The sequence below is a fragment of the Triticum aestivum genome, chromosome 2A, assembly GCF_018294505.1.
Source record: "Triticum aestivum cultivar Chinese Spring chromosome 2A, IWGSC CS RefSeq v2.1, whole genome shotgun sequence".
Classification (NCBI taxonomy): domain Eukaryota; kingdom Viridiplantae; phylum Streptophyta; class Magnoliopsida; order Poales; family Poaceae; genus Triticum; species Triticum aestivum.
Window position 1 is genome coordinate 694,683,233 of NC_057797.1, and position 11,329 is coordinate 694,694,561.

Genomic DNA, 11,329 nt, shown 5'->3' on the forward strand with positions numbered 1-11,329 from the left:
AGTGCTTCTACAAGTGGGTAGCACTTAGTGCGCCTAAGTTCTTCCTTCATGCAAAATACACACTTCATGAACATAGAGGCTTGCCTCTATAAATAGAGCCATACACCAAACATTCATCGCACACATTCGAGTGAATTGCAAAAAAAAACATCACATTGACGCATAGGTTTGCAGAAAACACTGGTTTACGAATTTGTGTCAGAAACTACTGATTCTTGACCTAATCTTTTGCAGAAAACACTGACTGATGACTTAGACCATTTTAATGACAATTATGACATGTGGGTCCCACATTTAATGACTGGTCTTTTTTTTAAAAGACTCCCTCCCAGAAACAACTCTCCCTCCCCACCCCGATCCAGAGAGAATAGAAGGTGCGCCCTTGACGTCGGCGAGGTCCAACCGCCGCCGCAAGTCCTCGCCCTCATGGTCGTCGGGATCCAGGGCCTGCACCAGAGCAAGCAGCGGTGGCGGCCCACAGCACGGACATGTGCGGCGGCGCGGAGCACCGGATCAAGCAGCGGTATGGCGGCGCGCGAGCAGCAGCAGCGGAGCAAGCAGCAACGGCGCGGCAGCCCGGAAGTAGCAGCAGTAATGTGGCGGTGCGCAAGCAGCAGGAGTAGCGGCGGCAGAGCGGCGACGCAGAAGCAGCAGCGGCACACGGGAGCAGCAGTGTCGGCGTAGCGACGCGGAAGCAGCAGCAGCGGACCAGCAACAGCCGCACGCGCAAGCAGCAGCAGTGTCAGATTGCGTTCGATATGGAGCATGACAAGCAGTGGAGCAGCACAAGCAGCAGTGGAGCCGTGCGGCGGCGCGCAAGCAGCAGCAGCCGCGCGCTGACCCAGCTAACGCCGGCATGATGCGGACGCAGCGGCGCGCAAGCAGGAGCTGATTGCGTTTTTTTTCCAAGGGTGCCTATGTAAAAATACCAAGGACCAACCATTATGCCATGTCAGTTTTTGCGGGACCCATATGTCATAATCATGGTTAAAATGCTCACAGAGAGTGATCAGTGTTTTCTGCAAAAGATTAGGCCAATAATCAGTGGTTTCTAGCACAAATTCGTAAACCAGTGTTTTCTGCAAATCTATGCGTCAATGTGGTGGTTTTTTGTAATTCACTCCACACATTCCCAAAGTAAGACCTAGCTAAGACCAAAATCTTCACTAGCAATCCACCAGAAACAATAAACAATACTAGCATCCATGACTAAGTAACAGGCATTGGCTGCAATATTGTTGCTTGTCATGGTGTTGTCCCTAGCCGCACTAGAGGGTGTTCATGGCGTCCGTGGCATGTCGAATGATGAATTCAAACTTTGCCAACCCACAGCGGCAGTGAATAACCCGACGGACAGCCCATCGGCTGAGTGTTGTGCCGCGCTTGGGAAGGCCAACCTATCATACATTTGTCGCTACAAAGGCATCGCCGGTATATGGCTGAGAATGTACCACATCGACGCAAACCACGCCATGGTGCTGCTTAGCAAGTGTGGTCTCATCTTGCCCAACAACTGCTCGTGATGATCAGATGTACTACCTATAAGTATCTAGGCGTCGGTTGCTCTACATCTGCATGAGCACTTATATGCATGGCTAAATAAGTGGAGGAGCACTTGAAAAGACATTGTGCTCTCGGTCTTAATGTTGTGTGATTGGAAGTGTGATTATCTCATAAGATCTTGGTAAAATAGTATGCATGTTATAATGGAAGTGTAAGGATGGCAAGTACTTGGCATGTTGTCCCATGAATTTAATATCTTAATTATAGTGGTGTTCTTTGTGTCCACAAGTTGCATGTTTTTAGTGAAAAAGTAGATGTGGATCGTGGCATATTTTTCTTATTGGTCATTGTTAGTTGTATCCAGTTAGTGCTATCTAACATGTGTTGTAATGTCTAGCATTATGGCTTAGTGCTAGAATGTACAAGGTCTACAGACTTCACTCTTCATTATCCACCATCTCTTGATGTGTAACTAAACCTGGACGAGCTGTATATAACCAGATCAATACTAGTGAGAACCATCACAGCAAATAACCTTTGTGACTATCACTCCTAGGTAATTCTGTAATCAACTATCAAGACACCCGTGTATTTGTGCGGCTAGTTTTCTTTATAGAGTTGTGATTTCACATCTATCTACGATTAAAGAAACTACAGTCAATGGTAATCTTTAGAAAACATGCACACCTCATAGTATCCAACGGAGTGCCACAACACTTCTCTGCCTTCTAGAGAAATCTCCAAAATGTAACTATGTATAAGAAAGCATGCATATAGCACCGCAGTCCGTTCAGAATTTCAAGGTGATCCCGGGAATCATCCTGCGAAGAACAAGTAAATAGACATGCGCTAGAATACTAGCAAGAAAGGCAGGGCTCTATATTTGCATAATAGAACTATGCCACTAAAGCTCACTACTTGCTAGGTAGTTTCGATTTGGAGGTCTGATGATCCTTGGCAAGGTGCATGCTCTGGTGACCCTCTATGTGCTCACTGAGAGGAACCACACTGTGAACGTTAGTTGATACAGGCAAAATTTATAACGGGGGAGCTACTGCTGAAAGAGGGACACCAAGTCACCAACAAACAATAAAAATGCCCATGTGCTCATATGGCAGTATTGAATTGCATGAAAGCATCCATCACATGGATGTTGCACCACACAATATTCCTATTTAAGTGCGAGAACAGAGATGGAGTAACTATTCATAAACTAACCATCGTGTGTCGACTAAGGAGTAGAGCTTAGTTGTTGCTAGGTTCATTTTAGCATGCCACAATGTACTCAAGTTTTGCGCTTAGTTAGAATTGCTTTTTTAGCGTCGTTGAAATCCACATACACCCTAGCTAGGACTGGGAACCACCAGGATTTATGACTACACGTGATTGGCTTGATATGCAAAGTAACCTTGCCAAGATGGCCAGGTGGAGATGGACTCCTTTAGGAATTTGCCATTCTAGTACATTTTGTTAACTAGGCACGTATCTAGAATTGAATTGCTGTCTTGAAGCGATGGAGGGTGAAGTGCCACACTGCTTAACGATCCTGCTGCGTGCGTCTTGGTGCGAGTCAGAATATGTGTGCTGTGATGTGCACATTGCAATTATCATGTTTGAAGCACTATATCGTTTCGAACACTACTGTCACTGCATTCGTCATGAGATTTAAATTGATTCTACCCTTAACTTTCTCTCAGAATTACGAACGTCAACCGGACAAGACTGCAACTCCTTTTCTTTTGGGGGTTGCAAGATTAACACTTGATTTCATACATTGTGTGAAAAAACCAGACACTGCTGAATTTATATTGAGGGCTTCCATGTTTCTTATGATTCTAAAAAAGCAGATATAGGAAACCGGTAGAATTGTGATATAAATTGCTTGGTTACATTGTAGAAAAATATACATTAATTCCTAAAGGACTAGGCTTACGGCATAGTTGTCACAAAAATAGAGTGGAATTTCAGTGAGACTAGTATTTTTTATCTTTCAAATACATGCAGATACCATAAAAAAATCATATCTAGATCCTACAAACCAACAATCTCTAGCAGAAAAAATCATACAAAATTTGATGAAATTCTTCTAAACCATTGAGGCCCTTAGAAATATTTTTCTTTATAGTTTGTGATTTTGTATCTATGTATAAATTAGGAGTATTGTAAGAGTAATTTACATTCAACCTCTATCTTTTGAAAACACACATGTCTTTAGCATTATCCAATGTACTGACACAACACTTCTCGGGCTTTTAAAGTAGCATTTCAGTTTGTTCAATTGAAGAAGCATCCTGCCAGGCTCAAATGCTGGCAGGAAAGGCTCGAGTCATCACTGGCACCTACTGGCTAGGCAACGGGACCAGGTGTGCCTGGGGCAGATGCTGGAGGCACTACAGGCCTCGGCGCGTCGACTAACTTCTCCAGGACCCCCTTGATGTGATGACCACTTGATGGTCTTTTTTATGCTTTTCTCCTATGTTTGTTTGGGCTTCCTTGTGTTGTGGCTCCAAGAGACTATTTATATCAGTATGTTGCTACTTGGTGCGCGGACTGGTTGGTTGTTTTATTTATAAAGCAAGGCGGAAGCCTATTTCGAGAGAGAGAAAGGCATGAGTCATGATTTGCATAATCAAACACAACATCTACGCCGCCACAGCTCACTAATTGCTAGGTGGTTTTGGTTTGGAGGTCTAATGATCCTCGGCGAGGTGCATGCTCTGGAGACCCTCTACAATTGCTCCTACCGCATGATCTCCCCTCTCTAAGATGTGTTCCAGTTTCTTTACCTTCTCTAGCAGCTGCTCAACTTTCACATTCGCGCAGCTCAGCTACTTATCCAAAGTCTTCAACGCCATGTACAACTAGAGTTTGAGGTACAGAGAGTGGGGAGCAAAAACGTTAGTTGCATATATATAATCAAACTGTTAGTAGTAATCTTGAGATGAAAGTTTGTTAGTTAGTTGAGATATGGCTGAGTGAATCGGTCATATTAGTTAGTACGCGCACGTAGCTGATGGAGGTTGCATGCAGCCTCCGTTAGTGAAGTAGTTGGCCACGTCCTGGATCAGGGTGGATGGCTTGGCCGTGCGTCGGGTGAGCGCCCGCGTATAAAGACTCCAGCCCTGTGTATTGATCAGCACGGTGTGGTACGTGCCACCAAGCGCCGGTATGTCCCAAACCCAGTGAATAAAGGTTGCAAAGATACAGGCCGGTTCACGGCCGCGGCGTTCGTCGCCATTGCTTTGAGTTCGTGCTCGAGTTGGGTTATCTTGTGCGTATAGTTTCCGGATTTGCGCCAACAATTGGAATCATGAGCTTGGTTATCTCGGGTGTCGTTCTCCTAGCCGGAGGCGTGCCGGCGGTGCGGAGTTCGCCGGCGGCTACGCGATGTTCCGGGCCGTGTGTCGGTCTATGGAGGTGCGTAACACGGCGAGGAGGCCGCGGTGGCTGCGGCGGCACGGTGAGGAAGCCGCGGAGGACCTGCGTGGTGGCGGCTTCAACGACACACAACGGCATGACGACATGGAGGTGCTGCGCTGCGGTTGAGGCCGCAGCGGTGCAGGGCAATAATCAGCCAATGGACTTCAACGAAAACTTTCTGGCTTCCAGACAAATCTCCAAAATTTAACTATGTACTTATTAGCAAACATATAACATCACAATTCATTCGGAATTTCTAGGTGATCCCGGGAATCATCCTACCAGGAACTAGTAAACGGACATGTGCTCGAATACTAGGAGGAATAGCAGGACTTCTGATTTGCATAATCAAACATACGCGCTAGCACAACTCACTACTTGCTAGGTGGTTTCAGTTTGAAGGTCCGATAATCCTAATTGGTGAGGTACTTCACTGAGGACACTCACAACAATAACTGCTCATCTATACGAAAATGTCCATGCCATGTGCTCACATGGCAGTATTGAATGGCGTGAAAGCATCTATCACATAGTTGTTGGATCACACAATGTTCCTATTTAAGTGTGGGAAGAGAGAGATGGAGCAATGACTCTGAGATGGAGCACTTAGTAGAATTTCTTTTTCAGTGTCGTTGAAATCCACATACATCCTACAACTGAGAAGCATCGGGATTTGCGACTGCACGGACTTCCCTTGGATTTCTATGAGAAGTAACCTTCCTTGGATGACCATGTGGAGATGGACTCCTTTAGGAATTTTCCATCCTAATGCATTTTGCTAACTAGACATGTATCTAGAGTTCAATCGATGTCTCAAAGCAAAGAATGCTGAAGTGTTGCACTAATTAAAGCTCCTGTGTCTTAGAGCGAGTCAGTCTGTTTCAGTGTGCTGTGTTGTGCAGATTGCCATTATCGTGTTTGAAGCACAAGAATGTGTGGTATCCTATTTCATGGAAAATTACTATAAATTGTTGTGTTTCGAACACTACTGTTGCCGCATTCACGTGGGATTTAAACCGATTCTTCTAGTGTATTCGACATTCTATCATTGATTTTCTCCTAGCCTTTTACAACGTCAACCTGGACAAGACTGCAACTCTTTTTCTTTTTTTAGGGTGCAAGATTAGTGATAACCCACAAGTATAGGGGATCGCAACAGCTTTCGAGGGTAGAGTATTCAACCCAAATTTATTGATTCGACACAAGGGGAGCCAAAGAATATTCTCAAGTATTAGCAGTTGCGTTGTCAATTCAACCACACCTGGAAACTTAATATCTGCAGCAAAGTGTTTAGTAGCAAAGTAATATGATAGTGGTGGTAGCGGCAACAAAAGTAAAGACAGCAAAAGTAATGTTTTTGGTATTTTCTAGTGATTGTAACAGTAGCAGCGGGAAAAGTAAATAAGCGTAAGCCAGTATATGGAAAACTCGTAGGCACCGGATCAGTGATGGATAATTATGCCGGATGCGGTTCATCATGTAACAGTCATAACATAGGGTGACACAGAACCAGCTCCAATTCATCAATATAATGTAGGCATGTATTTCGTATATAGTCATACGTGCTTATGGAAAAGAACTTGCATGACATCTTTTGTTCTACCCTCCCGTGGCAGTGGGATCCTATCGGAAACTAAGGGATATTAAGGCCTCCTTTTAATAGAGAACCGAACAAAGCATTAGCACATAGTGAATACATGAACTCCTCAAACTATGGTCATCATCGGGAGTGGTCTCAATTATTGTCACTTCAGGGTTGCCGGATCATAACACATAGTAGGTGACTATAGACTTGCAAGATAGGATCAAGAACTCACATATATTCATGAAAACATAATATGTTCAGATCTGAAATCATGGCACTCGGGCCCTAGTGACAAGCATTAAGCATAGCAAAGTCATATCAACATCAATCTCAGAACATAATGGATACTAGGGATCAAACCCTAACAAAACTAACTCGATTACATGATAAATCTCATCCAACTCATCACCGTCCAGCAAGCCTACGATGGAATTACTCACGCACGGCGGTGAGCATCATGAAATTGGTGATGGAGGATGGTTGATGATGATGACGGCGATGAATCCCCCTCTCCGGAGCCCCGAACGGACTCCAGATCAGCTCTCCCGGGAGGTTTTAGGGCTTGGCGGCGGCTCCGTATCGTAAAACGCGATGATTTCTTCTTCCTGGTTTTTTCTCTCCGGAAGCAAATATATAGAGTTGGAGTTGGCGTCGGAGGGCATCCAGGGGGGCCATGAGGTAGGGGGCGCGCCCTAGAGGGGGGCGCCCCCCACCCTCGTGGACAGGGTGTGGGCCCCCTGGTCTTCATCTTTGGCGAGGATTTTTTATTATTTTTTCTGAGATGTTCCATGGAGTTTCAGGTCATTCTGAGAATATTTGTTTTCTGCACATAAAACAACACCATGGCAATTCTGCTGAAAACAGCTTCAGTCCGGGTTAGTTTCATTCAAATCATAAAACTTAGAGTCCAAAACAAGGGCAAAAGTGTTTGGAAAAGTTGATACGTCGGAGACGTATCAACTCCCCCAAGCTTAAACCCTTGGTTGTCCTCAAGCAATTCAGTTGACAAACTGAAAGAAAGAAAGAAAAACTTTTACAAACTCTGTTTGCTCTTGTTGTTGTAACTATGTCAAGCCAGCATTCAAGTTTTCGGCATAAATCATAACTAACCACATTTGCAATAATTCTCAGGTCTCATAATTACTCATATCAATAGCATAATCAACTAGCAAGTCATAATAATAAATCTCGGATGACAACACTTTCTCAAAACAATCATAATATGATATAACAAGATGGTATCTTGCTAGCCCCTTCTAAGACCGCAAAACATAAATGCAGAGCACCTTTAAAGATCAAGGGCTGACTAGACATTGCAATTCATGGTAAAAGAGATCCAATCATAGTCACACCCAATATAAATTAATAGTGATGAATGCAAATGACAGATGTGCTCTTCAGCTAGTGCTTTTTAATAAGAGGGTGATGACTCAACATAAAAGTAAATGAATAGGCCCTTCGTAGAGGGAAGCAGGGATTTGTAGAGGTGTCAGAGCTCGGTTTTGAAATAGAGATAAATTGCATTTTGAGCGGTATACTTTCATTGTCAACGTAACAACTAAGAGATGGCGATATCTTCCATGCTAAACACATTATAGACGGTATCCAAACAGAATGGTAAAGTTTATACTCCCCCTTCACCAACAAGCATCAATCCATGACTTGCTCGAAACAACGAGTGTCTCCAACATACATCAGGTCCAGGGGGAGTTTTGTTTGCAATTAATTTTTATTTGGTTTGCATAAAGCATGGGACTGGGCATCCCGGTGACCAGCTATTTTCTCATGAGTGAGGAGCGGAGTCCACTCCTCTTGAGAATAACCCGCCTAACACGGAAGATAAGGACAGGTTTGGTTGATACATGAGCTATTCGAGCATACAAAACAGAATGTTTATTTGAAAATTTAGAGTTTGGCACATATAAATTTACTTGGAACGGCAGGTAGATACCGCATATAGGAAGGTATGATGGACTCATCTGGAATAACTTTGGGGTTTAAGGGATTGGATGCACAAGCAGTATTCCCGCTTAGTACAAGTGAAGGCTAGCAAAAGACTGTGAAGCGACCAACTAGAAAGCGACAACAGCCATGTACATGCATTAAAATTAATAAACATTGGATGCAAGCATGAGTAGGATATAATCCACCATGAACATAAATATCATGAAGGCTATGTTGATTTGTTTCAACTACATGCGTGGACATGTGCCAAGTCAAGTCACTTAAATCATTCGAAGGAGGATACCACCCCATCATATGACATCATAATCATCTCAATAGCATGTTGGCACACAAGGTAAACCATTATAACTCATAGCTAATCAAGCATGGCACAAGCAACTACGATCTCTAATTGTCATTGCAAACATGTTTATTCATAATAAGCTGAATCAAGAACGAGGGGCTCATCATATTTACAAAAACAAAAGAGGTCGAGTTCATAACAGTTTTTCTCATCTCAGTCAGTCCATCATATATCATCATAATTGCCTTTCACTTGCACGATCGAATGGTGTGAATAATAATAAGAGTGTACGTGCATTGGACTAAGCTGGAATCTGCGAGCATTCCATAAACAGGAGAAGACAAGGCAATATGGGCTCTGGGTTAAATCAACAATAATGCATATAAGAGCCACTTCAACAATTTAATCATGGTCTTCTCCTGCTGACCCCCAAAGAAAAGAGAAAAAATAAAAACTATTTACACGAGAAAGCTCCCAACAAGCAAAAGAAGAACGGGAAATATTTTTGGGTTTTCTTTTTTTTATTACTACTACTACAGCAGAAAAGTAAACTACAACTATTTTTTTTTGTTTTTCTTAACGTTTAACAAACACACAAGAAGAAAGCAGGAAAAAGAAAATAAACTAGCATGGATATTACAGTGAAAGAGTATGAGCACCGACATCTAGCAATGAGTGTGTCAACATAAATGTAATGTCGGTGAGAAATACGTACTCTCCCAAGTTTAGGCTTTTGGCCTAAGTTGGTCTATTGCCAGGGATAGCCTGGCGGGTACCCGTAGCTGTAGCTAGGGTCGTAGGAAGCTTACAGTATGCACAAGTATGCACTCGCCCTGACTTAGCTTTTATCACCAGGGTACTCGGTGGATATCAAGAGAATCCAGGCATGGAGCACTGGAAGATGGTAAAGAAAGCATTGTGTTATGCACAAGGCACGAAGGACTACATGCTAATATACAGGAGAAGTGATTCCCTAGAGATAAAAGGGTATTCAGATGCAGATTTTGCGGGGGACGGTGATGATAGAAAATCCATGTCAGGATACGTCTTCACTCTCGCTGGGGGAGCTATTTCGTGGAAAAGCTCCAAACAGTCAATAGTTGCATCATTCACGATGTATGCAGAATTCATAGCATGCTTCGAAGCCATGGGGCAGGCGATATGGCTAAAGAAATTTGTACCCGACTTGAAAGTGGTAGATTGTATTCAAAAACCACTAAATATGTACTGCGACAACCAACCCGCAGTATTCTATGCTCACAACAACAAGTCGAGTAATGCTGCCAAAACAATAGAGATAAGGTATTATGTTGTGAAAGATAAAATCCAGGATCAAACTATAAGTCTCGAGCATATAAAGACAAAGGATATGCTTGCAGATCCGCTAACGAAAGGTTTACCACCAAATGTGTTCAAGGAACACTTAGACGGCATGGGTTTAAGGGAAAGCCTTATGATTTCTGGATAGGCCCAAAAGGAACAGAATTTGCTTCTGAACATAATGTATGTTGTAGGTGTATGATTCTAACGGCAATTAAGTTGTGATGATGAAACAAGCTCTATGTACCAATATGTGATGAAACGAATAAACTAGAAAGTATAAAGTTAAAAGTAAAGTTGACATCAAGGGGGAGAATGTTAGGTTGATCTCTCTCCCGTTCGAACCCAACGGGTCGAACGGGCCCCTGACTCGCGCCCTGATCGGGGGCGCCCAACCAAACCATGGTTGGTGGGCCCCTGTGACCCGCGCTATATAAACAGAGGTGGGGGCCGGGGCATGACTCACGAGGTTAATCGCTGACACAATCCCCACCGACACTTCCTTCCGATCTAGGGTTAGCACGGCGCTCACCGGAAGCTCCATCACTGCCGCCATCTCTCTGCCATCACCTACTTCACCATGGCCGGCGCTGGATCGAGTTCGTCTGCACCAGCAGAAGGTAGGTGTATCGGATCTAATCTAGCCTAGTGATCCAAGAGTTTATCACTGCATCGACACTTATATATGACTAAATAAGTGGTGGAGCACTTGGAAAAGCATTGTGCTACTCGGTCTTATTGTTATTTTGTGATTTCAAAGTGGGATTATCTCATTAAGCTCTTGATAAAATAGTATATGCATGTTATACTAGAAGTGCAAGGATGGCAAACGTGCCTTGTATGTTATTCCCATGAATTTAATATCTTATAGTGATGTCGTTCGTGTCAAAAAGTTGCATGTTTTCTAGTGAACAAGTAAGTGTCGATCACAATTTTTCCCTATTGGTCACTCTTAAATAAATCTATAATCAACTATCAAGAAGATTGTCCGTTTGTGCAGCTAGCTTTCTATATAGAGTTTGTGATTTTGCATCTATGTATGACAAAAGAAAATGCAGCCAATGTTTATCTTTAGAAAACATGAACGTCTTATAGTATCCAATGGACTTCAACAAAAACTCTCTGGCTTCTAGAGAAATCTTCAAAATTTAACTATGTACTTATTAGCAAACATATAGCATCATAGTTCATTCAGAATTTCTAGGTGATCCCAGGAAGCATCCTATACCAGGAACTAGTAAACGGATATGTGC